The following is a 10,314-nucleotide window of genomic DNA, read 5'->3' on the forward strand; positions in this document are numbered from 1 at the left end:
CCTTTCTTTGTGCCTTTCCGGTCTATGCCCCCAAGGCCAGGAGCTCAGGAGCCCCCAAACATCAACAAAGGTGTTAGGCTGTTGCCAAAGCATTGGAAGAAACTGGGCCTGGCATTGAGCCTAGGTCCTTAAGCCCTTGCACAAACTCTGACACTCCCCGCCCCCCAGGCTCCCACCCCCACCCCCAGGGAGCACTTCTTTCCTTTTCTATCACAGGGTAAACAGCACTCTCCTGCAGGTGTCCTTACTCAACACCTGGACAGGTCCAGTTGGTGCGCTTATGGCTTCCTTCTTTGGAGTCCCAGCCAGCTCCATTACCAACTGCAAAGAACCTTCCTTTCTGGAAATTCTCCTGTGGCTACTTTTGGAATGGCACCAACCACAACTTCAGCGAAAGGAAGCGCAGGAGAAAACTGGTTTCCCAACATCAAAGAAACGTAAAATGTTTAGCAGCCACAGTTCATGAAGGCAATGTCTGGAGTGAGGCAGGAAGAGAACTCGGATGAGAGAAAGTGCTGAGGTGCCCGTGTTCGCAGCTTCTGAGGGTTAGAAAGGAAGTTATCAGGCCATTGTCAGCAGCTGTGGGAATATCTGTCAAAGTCTGACAGGCTTGAGTATCAGTGTGAGAGAGAGAGAGAGAGAGAGAGAGAGAGAGAGAGAGAGAGAGAGAGTTAAGCCCAATGGTCAACCTGATGGTCTGTAGAGTGTCTTTTGAGACAAACCTCTAGGCAGGTCTAAGAAGCCATTTCTAGACTAGATAAGCAGAGGTGGACAGACCCCCCCCCTTCTGTGGAGATCTATGCCATGGGCTGGGGTCTCACACTGAGTACAGGGCATGGAACCAAGCACCGGCCTTCATCCCTTCTGCTCTCAGTGGGTTGTAATATAAAAGCGTCTCGGACTTTTGCTGCCAAGATTTCCCCACCATAACGTGCTGCGCCCTCAAACTGTGAGCCAAATAAACTCTCCCATCCTTAATTTGCTTTTGCTGTGCATTTTGTCGCAGCAATGAGAAAAGTAACTGCCAGACACTGTGGTGCACACCTTTAATCCCAGCACTCGGGAGGCAGAGGTAGGTGGATCTCTGTGAGTTCGAGGCCAGCCTGGTCTACATAGAGTTCCAGGACAGCCAGAGAGAGACCTTGTCTCAAAAACTGAGAGAAAGAGAGAGAGAGAGAGAGAGAGAGAGAGAGAGAGAACTAGCACAGTATGCTTGTTGGTGTCTCTGGCATACATGTAGGTTCAGCTCTCACTATCTCACAATACACACAGCATAAGCCAACAAAGAGTTTCCCTGAGCAAGCGTCTCCAGAGATATCCTGATTCATAGCTACAAAAGAAAATGACTGAAATAATAAAGAGAACTGGAAGGGGACCAAATAGGAGGAAGGGAGAGGAGACAGCATAGGTGAGGTGGACTCCTGAGCCCTCTTAACAGAGTCCACGTGGAATAGCTACACAGACTAAGCACCAAAGCGTGGGATATTCCCGCAATAACCAATGAGATAACAGACCCCATAAGGTTAAAGGTGGTTACCACAGTAACCAAAAAAATATATTCCCAGATATGGAGGTCATCTGCCATGTGACCAAACAATGTTCAAGGTTTGGCATAGGAGACGCAAGAAGGAAGGGTTTAATTTTTATCATCTTCTTTGTGCTGTTTGAAATATTGTGTGTGTGTGTGTGTGTGTGTGTGTGTGTGCATACACTCCCATGAATGTGCACCTGAGTGTATGTATATGTACTGCATGTGTGTAGGACCCCTGAGAGGTTAGAAGAAGGTCTGGTCTCCAGCAACTGGAGTTCTATACAGACGGGCGTGAGCTGCCACACAGGTGCTGGGAATCAAGCCTCGAACCTCTGAAAGAGCAGTGAGAATTCTTAGCCGTGAAACCAGCTCTCTGTGGCTACCTTTTCCCATGGATTTGGAGGCTGAACGCAAGTCCTCATGCAAACAAAGCAAGTACTTTACGAGCTGCGCCATCTTCCCAGCCCTGAAATCATTTGGGACAAGTAAGTACCTTTCATAACTTTTCACACTAAAGAATACGCTGCCCAAAACCCAAATGCAAACAACACAGATTCTCTCAATTGACTTTCTCATCTCTGTGACAGAAGACTTGACTGAATCCACCTCACAAGGAAAGGCCATATCTGACTTGACCTTTGAGGACATTGAACCTAAGAACTTTAAAATGACCTCAGTAATAACACAGTCTCATCACCTCATTCTGGGAATTCATGGTGAAAATATCCAACAGGTGATTGGACGACAGCCTTCGGCCTAACCCTGCTGGAGGACTTTTCCTGAGAGCCCACTTCCCACCGTGAGTGCATTTGCACACGGGGAGGGAGCACAGAAGCATGCTGGGTGTCCTGAGCTGTCCCCTCCCGCTTTGTTCCCTCGAGACAGAGTCTTTTACTGAACCTGGTGGTGGCCCGCAATTCTGTCTTTGTGCCGGATGGTGTTCGGATATAGGAGCCCACAACCACGCACAGCTTTTACATAAATCCTGGGATCTTCATGCTCAAACGGCGCTCTTATCCATGGAACCATCTCTCTAACCTTCTCTCCTCCCTCTCTCCCTCTTCCTCCCTTCTCTTTTTTGTTTGCTTGTTTGTCTTTCTGTTTGATTTTTGGATGCCAATTCTTGCTCGGGAGCCTCAAAATTGAAATCCTCCTGCTTCGGCCTCCCAAGTGCTGGGATCACAGGTGTTGCACTTCCATGGGAGGCTCACATCCTGCCTTTAATATCCGTCCCCACTGAACACTCCTCCTCCCTCCGGTTCAGAGAGAATCTTGTTCGATGAGGGTAACGCCAACACTGACAAAGAAGGAACTATGAACTGGGGGCTTGCCTATGTGTCCACACTGCAACAAGCTCTCCCTTCTCAGCAACCAAACCGTCACACCTTCTGGAGAGGTCTGGCTGGTTCATATTATGACGATGCTATTGAGATCAAGCAGGTTGTATAATTTGCTCAAGTTTGCACAGGAAAATGGAAGCAGGGTGGGATGCGACCCCAGGGCCATTCTGCCCAAAGGCCTTAAGCTTTGGTCGCTATCATCAACCACATCATCAATGCTAGCAGAGGAAGAAGAGCAAGAGGAAGAGCAGCAGAAGTCAAGGGGATAATACATCATGTATTCTTATCAGCTCTGACCTTTTCCTGTAGAGGTGTGAGCTAGGATCATCTTACCCATTCTACAGATGGGGAAGCCAAGGCCGGAGGAAACGGTAATTTACCAAAACACAGTTGGGACTAGGAAGGCCTAGATTCTAACTAGGTAGGAGGCAACCAGAACGCATGTGGTCCTAACCAGAGTGCTCTGGACTTCCAGATGAGCATTCTTTTGGCTAACGTTCGTTCACTGTGTGCACATCCAGGAATCAGCTACAGGGCAACCCTGTGTGCATCTTCTCCCCCGACACATTCCAAAGCACCCCCCCCCCACTTCTGTGACCTCCTTCTACGCTGTCCCTACCTCAGCTTCCCTCTGTCCTGCAGAAACATCCCCTCAGTACTCTATGACCAGAGGTGGTCTGGGACTGTTGTGTGGCCCAGGCATTAACAGCCTGAAAGACTTGTTTCCAGGAAGAGAGCTCATCAGGCAATGCCTCTGGGAAGAAGACAGCTTAGGCAGACATACAGAAAAAGGAAGCAGGCACTTCCTTTTTAAAAATAACCCTCTAAAGCTCATCTCTTTCAGCTCCTGCACATAGCACACCTTCCTAGCTGTCTTCTTCACCCTGTTGGGCAGGCTGCCTGCCACCCAGCTGGTGGCAGGGGCAAGGGGAACTGTTTGACAAATGGCCCCTCATTGTCCCCTGTCCCCTCCCTGCCAATGAAGAAGCAAGTCTCACCTTTCGTTGCACAGGTCTGCTTTGTCGCCGGGCGTCCAGACTCAGTGCTGAGACTCTAACTCCTCTTTTCTTCCTGAGCCCGAGCTCCTCCCCCGAAGTCCTCTTGGCATCAAGACAATAAAAAGAGCGAAGTCCTTTCAACTCAGTATTTTATTTCTTAGACACCATAAGGAAGTGAGTTGGTTTTTCCCCCCTAGAGAGCGTCACAAAGGTGTGGGAAGAGACTGAGCCATGGCTCCTTTTTGCCGGTAGATCTCCCAGATGCTCCCAGCGCTAGGACTCTGTGTGCTGCAGCCAGCTCCCCCGAGGCAGCATCTGACAGTGGCTTTAGTTCACAGTTATGATCACAGGTGGCCTGTGCCTTACAGGCAGTGTGGTTGTGACTGAAATTTCAAGGCAGGCAGGTCAAAATTCAAATCTGGATTCTTATCCTTCACCCTCTCCCAGCCTCGATTTTACCCTTCTCACCTGAGAAATGGTAGCAAAATCTCCTCCAGCTCCTCAGTATTGACAACACTGGAGACAAATGGGACTTTTGAGTCTCAGTTTGTTTCTAGCCACCCATGATTAGATCTCCCAGAGAGAAACCATAGCTACAAGGACACTTGGCCCCCATTTAGTGCTGCCTCTGAGAAGGAAACATTCAAAAGGAAGAGAAGAGATGGGGTTAGTGGCACAAGTCTGAACTCCTAGCATTTGCCAGGCTGAGGCAGGAGGATGTCAAGTATGAAGTCAGCCCTGAAAACAGTGAGAAAGGCCCTGGCTCATAAAACAAACAAACAAACAAAAAACAAACAAAAAAACAGGGAGGTGGGAGAAAGGAGGGAGGGAGGGAAAGAGAAGAGAGGGAGGAAATAGGGCCTATACTTCCTGTTCCTAGCTTGCAATATTGTCATCAACACTGAAATGAAAAGTAGGGCTAGGACTGTCACACAGTTAGTGGAGGCTATCTAGCACGCACAAAGCCCTGGGTTCCACCCCCAGTGACAGATAAACCAGACAGTGCACGCCCCTGTGACCCCTATGACTTCTGTGACCCCGGTGACCTCAGCACTCAGGAGGCAGAGGCAAGAGCATCTGGAGTTCCAGGTCATCTTTGGTTACATAGCGAGTTTAAGGCCAGACTAGGATGTAAGAGTCCCCGCCTCAAGTAAAATCACGATTAATTAACGTGACTAAAAATAAAGTCATGGGGCCCAGAGAGTGGGCTCAGTGGTTAAGCCCACTAGTTATTGCAGAGACTCTGAGCTGGGTTCCCACACCCACTTCAGGTAACTCAGCTCGTGGGATCCAGCACCCTCCAGGCGCCCTGCACTAATGCACTAACCCCCACAGACAAAGTCTCATAAATAAAAATAAGAATGAAATCTTGAGGGTACACCCCTTTCATCCCAGCATCCAAGAGACAGAGGTAGGCAGGCTTCTATGAGTTCAGGGCCAGCCTGGTCTACATAGCAAATTCAGACCAGCCAGGGCTACAAAGTGATACTCTGTCATGATAGATATAGATAGATAGATAGATAGATAGATAGATAGATAGATAGATAGACAGATAGACTCGCCGTATTAGCATTTGGGCGCCTTGAGTATTGCCGGGTCCTTAGCAGCATCCAACCCTCTCCCCATTCCACACTAGAGACCACACCCATCAAGCCCCGCCTGGTTTTGCCTTTCTGGAAACCAACCCCCTTAGCCTGGAGCTCTGCCCTAGTGATCGCGGTGGGCTGCTGCAGACCGGCAGGGAGGGAGACGCGTTTCATTCTTGGCTTAGACACCTTCGGGGTTTTGGTCCCCGCGGCAGGGTAACTTTCTTAAGAAAGGAAATCGACCTCACAGATACTCTCTTGCGAGCCGCAGTTGGGACGGTACTTTTCCGGTACCACAGAAGGCCAGCGCTGCTGCCGCGGTGATTAGATTGCCCTTGCCCGTTAGGGCCGGATCCGCCCTACCTTCCCGGCTTTCTCGCACCACACCTATGCGACTCCCAACTTCCTTGCGTGTGCCCACCCGCCTCACCTGGGCGCAGCGCCTCCCTCACATTCCTCACTCATCCTGTGTTCCCGCTGCGGGCAGGGACCCGGGACTGCGTGCTGGCCGCCCGTGGTGTTGGTATCCAGAAACTGGCCACGGTATCCTTGACATCCGGCGGGTCCCTGGGGATGGTTGCTCTGGACAATTGCTGGTCCCGGTGTGCATGCACTGCGGTCTCCTATGAAAACCCTACCCTCCTCTTGGCAGATGCCACGCGCCACGGAGTCCCGAGGGGATAGCTTTGGGCTGGCGCGACTAGCTCCGAGGTGCTGCCGGCCTCCCTGCGGGATCCTAAAGAATGCAAAGAGAGTAGGGAGATTCATCAGCAGACACAGAACCCAAACTACAGTGAGAAGCCCGCCACCCACCGCTAGAGGGACGCTGCAGCACACCAGCTGGCCCAGTGGAAAACAGTCTGGAGAGTCCTCCACCGCTGAATTAACAATGGCCTGTCATTTTCTGGGTTGTACCCCCATACTCCAAGAGGGACCTCCAAATATGTGCACATCCCTGTTCTTCCCAGACCGTTTTAACGGAAGCAGCTCCAACGTCCACCCATAATGACCAAGAAAAGTGACTGGGGGTGGTGACCAGGGCTGTCATCCCAGCAGGAGGACCTCTGTTTCCAGGACAAGACCCCACTACTTAGTGAAACCCTGCCGAAGACTAAGAAGCAAAACGTCAGCCAGACTTGTAGTCTCAGCACCTGGGAGACCAAGGCAGGAGGTTTGCTGAAAGTTTAAAGCAGCCAGAGCTGCCAAGTGAAGATTTCATAAAACAAAACAGAGAGGTTTTAAAAATCATTACATTTTATTTATCAGAGGGTTCACGGGAGTATGTACTGAAGTCCAAGAACAACACGCAGGAGTCAGCTCTATCTTTGCATCGTGTGGGTCTTGAGATGAAGCTCAAGCTATCAAGCCTGGCAGCAAGCACCTTAACCTGCCGAGCTATCTCATTGGCCCCATATGGTTAGCTTTTGGAGACAGGGTCTCAAGTAGCCAGGCTGGCCTGGAACTCACTATGCAGCTGAAGATGGCCTTGAACTCCTGATGAGCCAGGACTACAGGCGTGCTTCACACCTGGCTTTCTTGAACAAGGGATTCTGACTCTAGGTGAGAGGAGCCTGGCACAGCCGCTTGGATGCTCTGAGCTGTACTCACACAGGAAACAGACCGAAGCTGAGGTTTTGGGGGCGGGGTGGGGGGTAGGGGGGGATAGTGCTTCACAGATGAGAACATTCTGGACACAAGCTGCACAGCCCTGCGGCTCTCCTCCACTAGACACCATGAGAAGGATGAGGACGTGGAGTCGCCTGTCATTTGCTTTCCGTGACTGTTTAGGAAAGGCACAGCGAGGGGCTGGGGGTGCAGCTCAGGGGTGCGAGGCTCGCCCAGCACACACGGGGCTCCAGGGCCTGCCTCAGCACCACACAGATGCCCTCCTGACTACTTCAGTGTACATAGGCCTCAGGGGTGTCAGGATCTTGGACCGTCTCCCAAAGGAAGCGGCGTGTCGGCAAACAGTCTCCGCTTGCTCACTTATCTCAGGGGATAGATGCTAAGAGCTGCTTCTGAGGCCTAGAAGGTCACGATCCGGTTTTAGAGTTCCACCCACACAAAGGGAGAAATGCCTACCTGCTGTACGCCGTCTTCTGAGCTCCACGTGCCCGTGCAGACACACACTGCAACAAAAAGTTCCAGAGTGGGGGCTGGAGAGATGGCTCAGAGGTTAAGAACACTGGTTGCTCTTTCAAGGGTTCTGAGTTCAGCTCTCAGCAACCACATGGTGCTACATAACCATCTATAATGAGATCAGGCACACAGGCAAGCATAATAAATAAATCTAAACACCGAAAAGTTTTAAAATGTAATCATGTTTGTGTTCACTGAATCATTTTTTTAATTGCCCCCATGGCCAGGCCTGGTGTCACATGCCTTAAATCCCAACACAGAGGCAGGGAAGGCAGATTTTTGTGAGTTTGAGGACAGCCTGGTCTATAAAACGAGTTCCAGGCTAGTTGGGGCCACATAGTGAGACCTTGTCTCAAAACAAAAACAAAACAAACACACAGATTAAAAATAGAATTAAATGCCCCCCCCAAGCTCTGCCTAAATATCCTCAGTCGGCTTGACAAAGACCATAAAGTACAGCACACTTGAAAGGTGGTGGCTCTAGGTGACAAAGGGGGTTTGACTGGGTGTTTTTCAGGAGAAGCTGTGAAGTTCCACAGCAGCCAGAGACTAGATTCTTCAGAGACCCAACAGAACCCCACGCCTCCTTCAGGAGTGCTCATTATAACCAAGATACTGTTCTGGCGAAGTCCCCCCCCCCCCCCCCCCCCCCCCCCGTGGCCTGAAGGGCTCCGGTGTCTGCTCTCTGGCGCCACCTTGTAGCCACCCGTGAGGCAGAAAAGGGGAGGCTTCATTCATCAAGGAAGGGCTTTAACCTAGACTACAAAAGCAGCCGGCCCAGTCTAAGAAAGACACTCACTGCTCAAAGAAGCTCAGACAAGCAGCCCACCTGGCCCCTGACGTCATGCACTCCCTCACCTGACAATTCCATGAGATGGCTTCGTGACTATGGAAACTGAACTGTGTGCAGGGAGGGGCACACGAGGTACAGTCGAAGCTACAAATGAGGCGGAGGCAGGAGGATGGATTGCTTGAGCCCTAGGCTCCCAGCCTAGCCCAGCCCAGAAAACATAGGGATATCTTAAGTTTAAAGACCTGCAAATCTAGACACTGAGAAGTAGATTCTGACAGGGACAGATGGATCCTGCCTAACATTGCCTGCCCATCAGTAAACCGAAAGCCAGAGCTGTGGTAGGATCTGCATGACCTCAGGGCCATATGACCTACATTGACGCTCTGTCAAGCTCTGGATTTTCATGAACCTGGTTGGCTGACATGGCTGGGTCCATCAGAGAATCAGGACTCCTGAGAATCCCACACCCCTCCTTAGGATAAAACCCTCTCCCAAGAGTCAGCACAAAAGGACGCTGGAGGCTCACCAAAGGCTGTGATTCCAAGAGGAACCTCACAGCCATTGAAAGCACTGGACAGTCCCACTTATTTAATGCTAGCTTATAAATTAGGACAATTGTCTTCAAATTAAAGGAGTTCAGTGCGTTAGAGCACTTGCTGCAATCTTGGGGACTTGAGTTCAGATCCCCAGCACTAAGCCTGGCATTGGTGCATACACACCTGTAACCCTATTCTTGGGTGAAGGGTGCGTGTGGGGCATGGATTAGAGAGAGGAAAACACTGGGATTTGCTGGCGGCCAGCTGACTTCCAGGTTCAGTAAGAGACATCGAAAGGGAGACATTTGCCTTTCTTCCACCTGTACGAGGCCGTCTGGTGTTCACAGTTGCATTCTCTAGCTGACCCCGGGGCTCCCTGGGCTTCTGTCCTTCTTCTCACTGTAGTAGCTGAGATTACAGATGTGTGCTACTGAGTCCAACGTTATGTGCACAAGCTTCTGCAGCAAGTGCTCTACCCACTGAGCCATCATCCCCCAGGCCCCATGGCAGCTTCTTAATGCTCTCACAGTTCTGGGTGCTAGGAAAGCCCAAGGTCAAGAGGCCAGCATGCAGCAAAGGCCTTCCTGCTGCGCACTGGTCGCAAGGGTCAGCAGACAAAAGCAGAGGAGGCCAGCTCTGAACCACATTAAGTTCCGTCTTTACTCACCTTTAGCCCAGATGCCTCCTCCTCCCTGAACTGTATTTTTTTTCTCTATAAACTATTCAAGTGTGGGGTCTTCTATTATGGCAGTGGGTGGCAAAATAGGCTGGGAAGAGGGGGAGAGAGAGAGAGAGAGCATATGAAAGAAAGCCAGTTGGCAGAGGGCCAGGAAATTCCTCCCCACCAGGGCTGAGGCAAACCCACTGAGAACTCTCCTGAGAGCAGCGAGCAGGGCAGATAGGCTCAGCTCACCACACTCTCAGCTGGGGTCCATCAGCACCTCTCTCCTTTCTTGGCTTTCAGTCCATTTCCACTCTTGGGAATGTTCTCTTCCTTAAATCAGTTTCTGTTTCTTCTGTTATCATCAACCCTTGGTCCAGTTCTTTGTTCCAGGACACAGGAACCTGGAAAGCTCAGCAAGTGCCCTCTGGACTCAGAGCTCAAGCACCCACTGATCCCGGAAGTGGACAGCCGTGACTAAGACTCTGTGCTCGGCCTAACTGGAAGGCTCCTGGCTGCTTCCTAGGCCGGGCTGTATACCTCCTGAATATCAGAGAGCCTTGCCCAGTCAGTAAGAAGGGGCCCTTATACCTGGTGCCCCTCGCTGACTGAGCAGGGCCTCCTTCCTGGATGGTATCTGTCACCTGACCTGTCTGCGGTGACAGGCCCATCGGCTCTCAGACAGAACCCCCCCTTATCTTCCTAGGGGGGTGGAGTGAAGATCACCTAC

At 51.0% G+C, this 10,314-nt stretch overlaps 1 protein-coding gene across 5 annotated transcripts in view; it reads right to left on the reverse strand.

The window, feature by feature from the left end:
• The window catches only part of Tmc5 (transmembrane channel like 5), a 79,849-nt gene extending 69,846 nt beyond the window's left edge, over positions 1 to 10,003 (reverse strand). For 2 of the 5 annotated variants that reach the window (XM_060366961.1, XM_060366965.1), the window contains exons 1-6: positions 9,837 to 10,003; positions 9,591 to 9,690; positions 7,538 to 7,703; positions 5,886 to 6,191; positions 4,338 to 4,497; positions 3,870 to 4,252 (exon numbers count right to left, since the gene is read on the reverse strand). The gene's annotated coding sequence lies outside the window, so the exon portion shown is untranslated. The remainder of the gene's footprint in view (positions 1 to 3,869; positions 4,253 to 4,337; positions 4,498 to 5,885; positions 6,192 to 7,537; positions 7,704 to 9,590; positions 9,691 to 9,836) is intronic. The other 3 variants (XM_060366964.1, XM_060366962.1, XM_021648783.2) reach the window with 3 other exon arrangements.
• Positions 10,004 to 10,314: the final 311 nt, after the last annotated feature.

The sequence above is a fragment of the Meriones unguiculatus genome, chromosome 14 (genome assembly GCF_030254825.1).
Source record: "Meriones unguiculatus strain TT.TT164.6M chromosome 14, Bangor_MerUng_6.1, whole genome shotgun sequence".
Classification (NCBI taxonomy): domain Eukaryota; kingdom Metazoa; phylum Chordata; class Mammalia; order Rodentia; family Muridae; genus Meriones; species Meriones unguiculatus.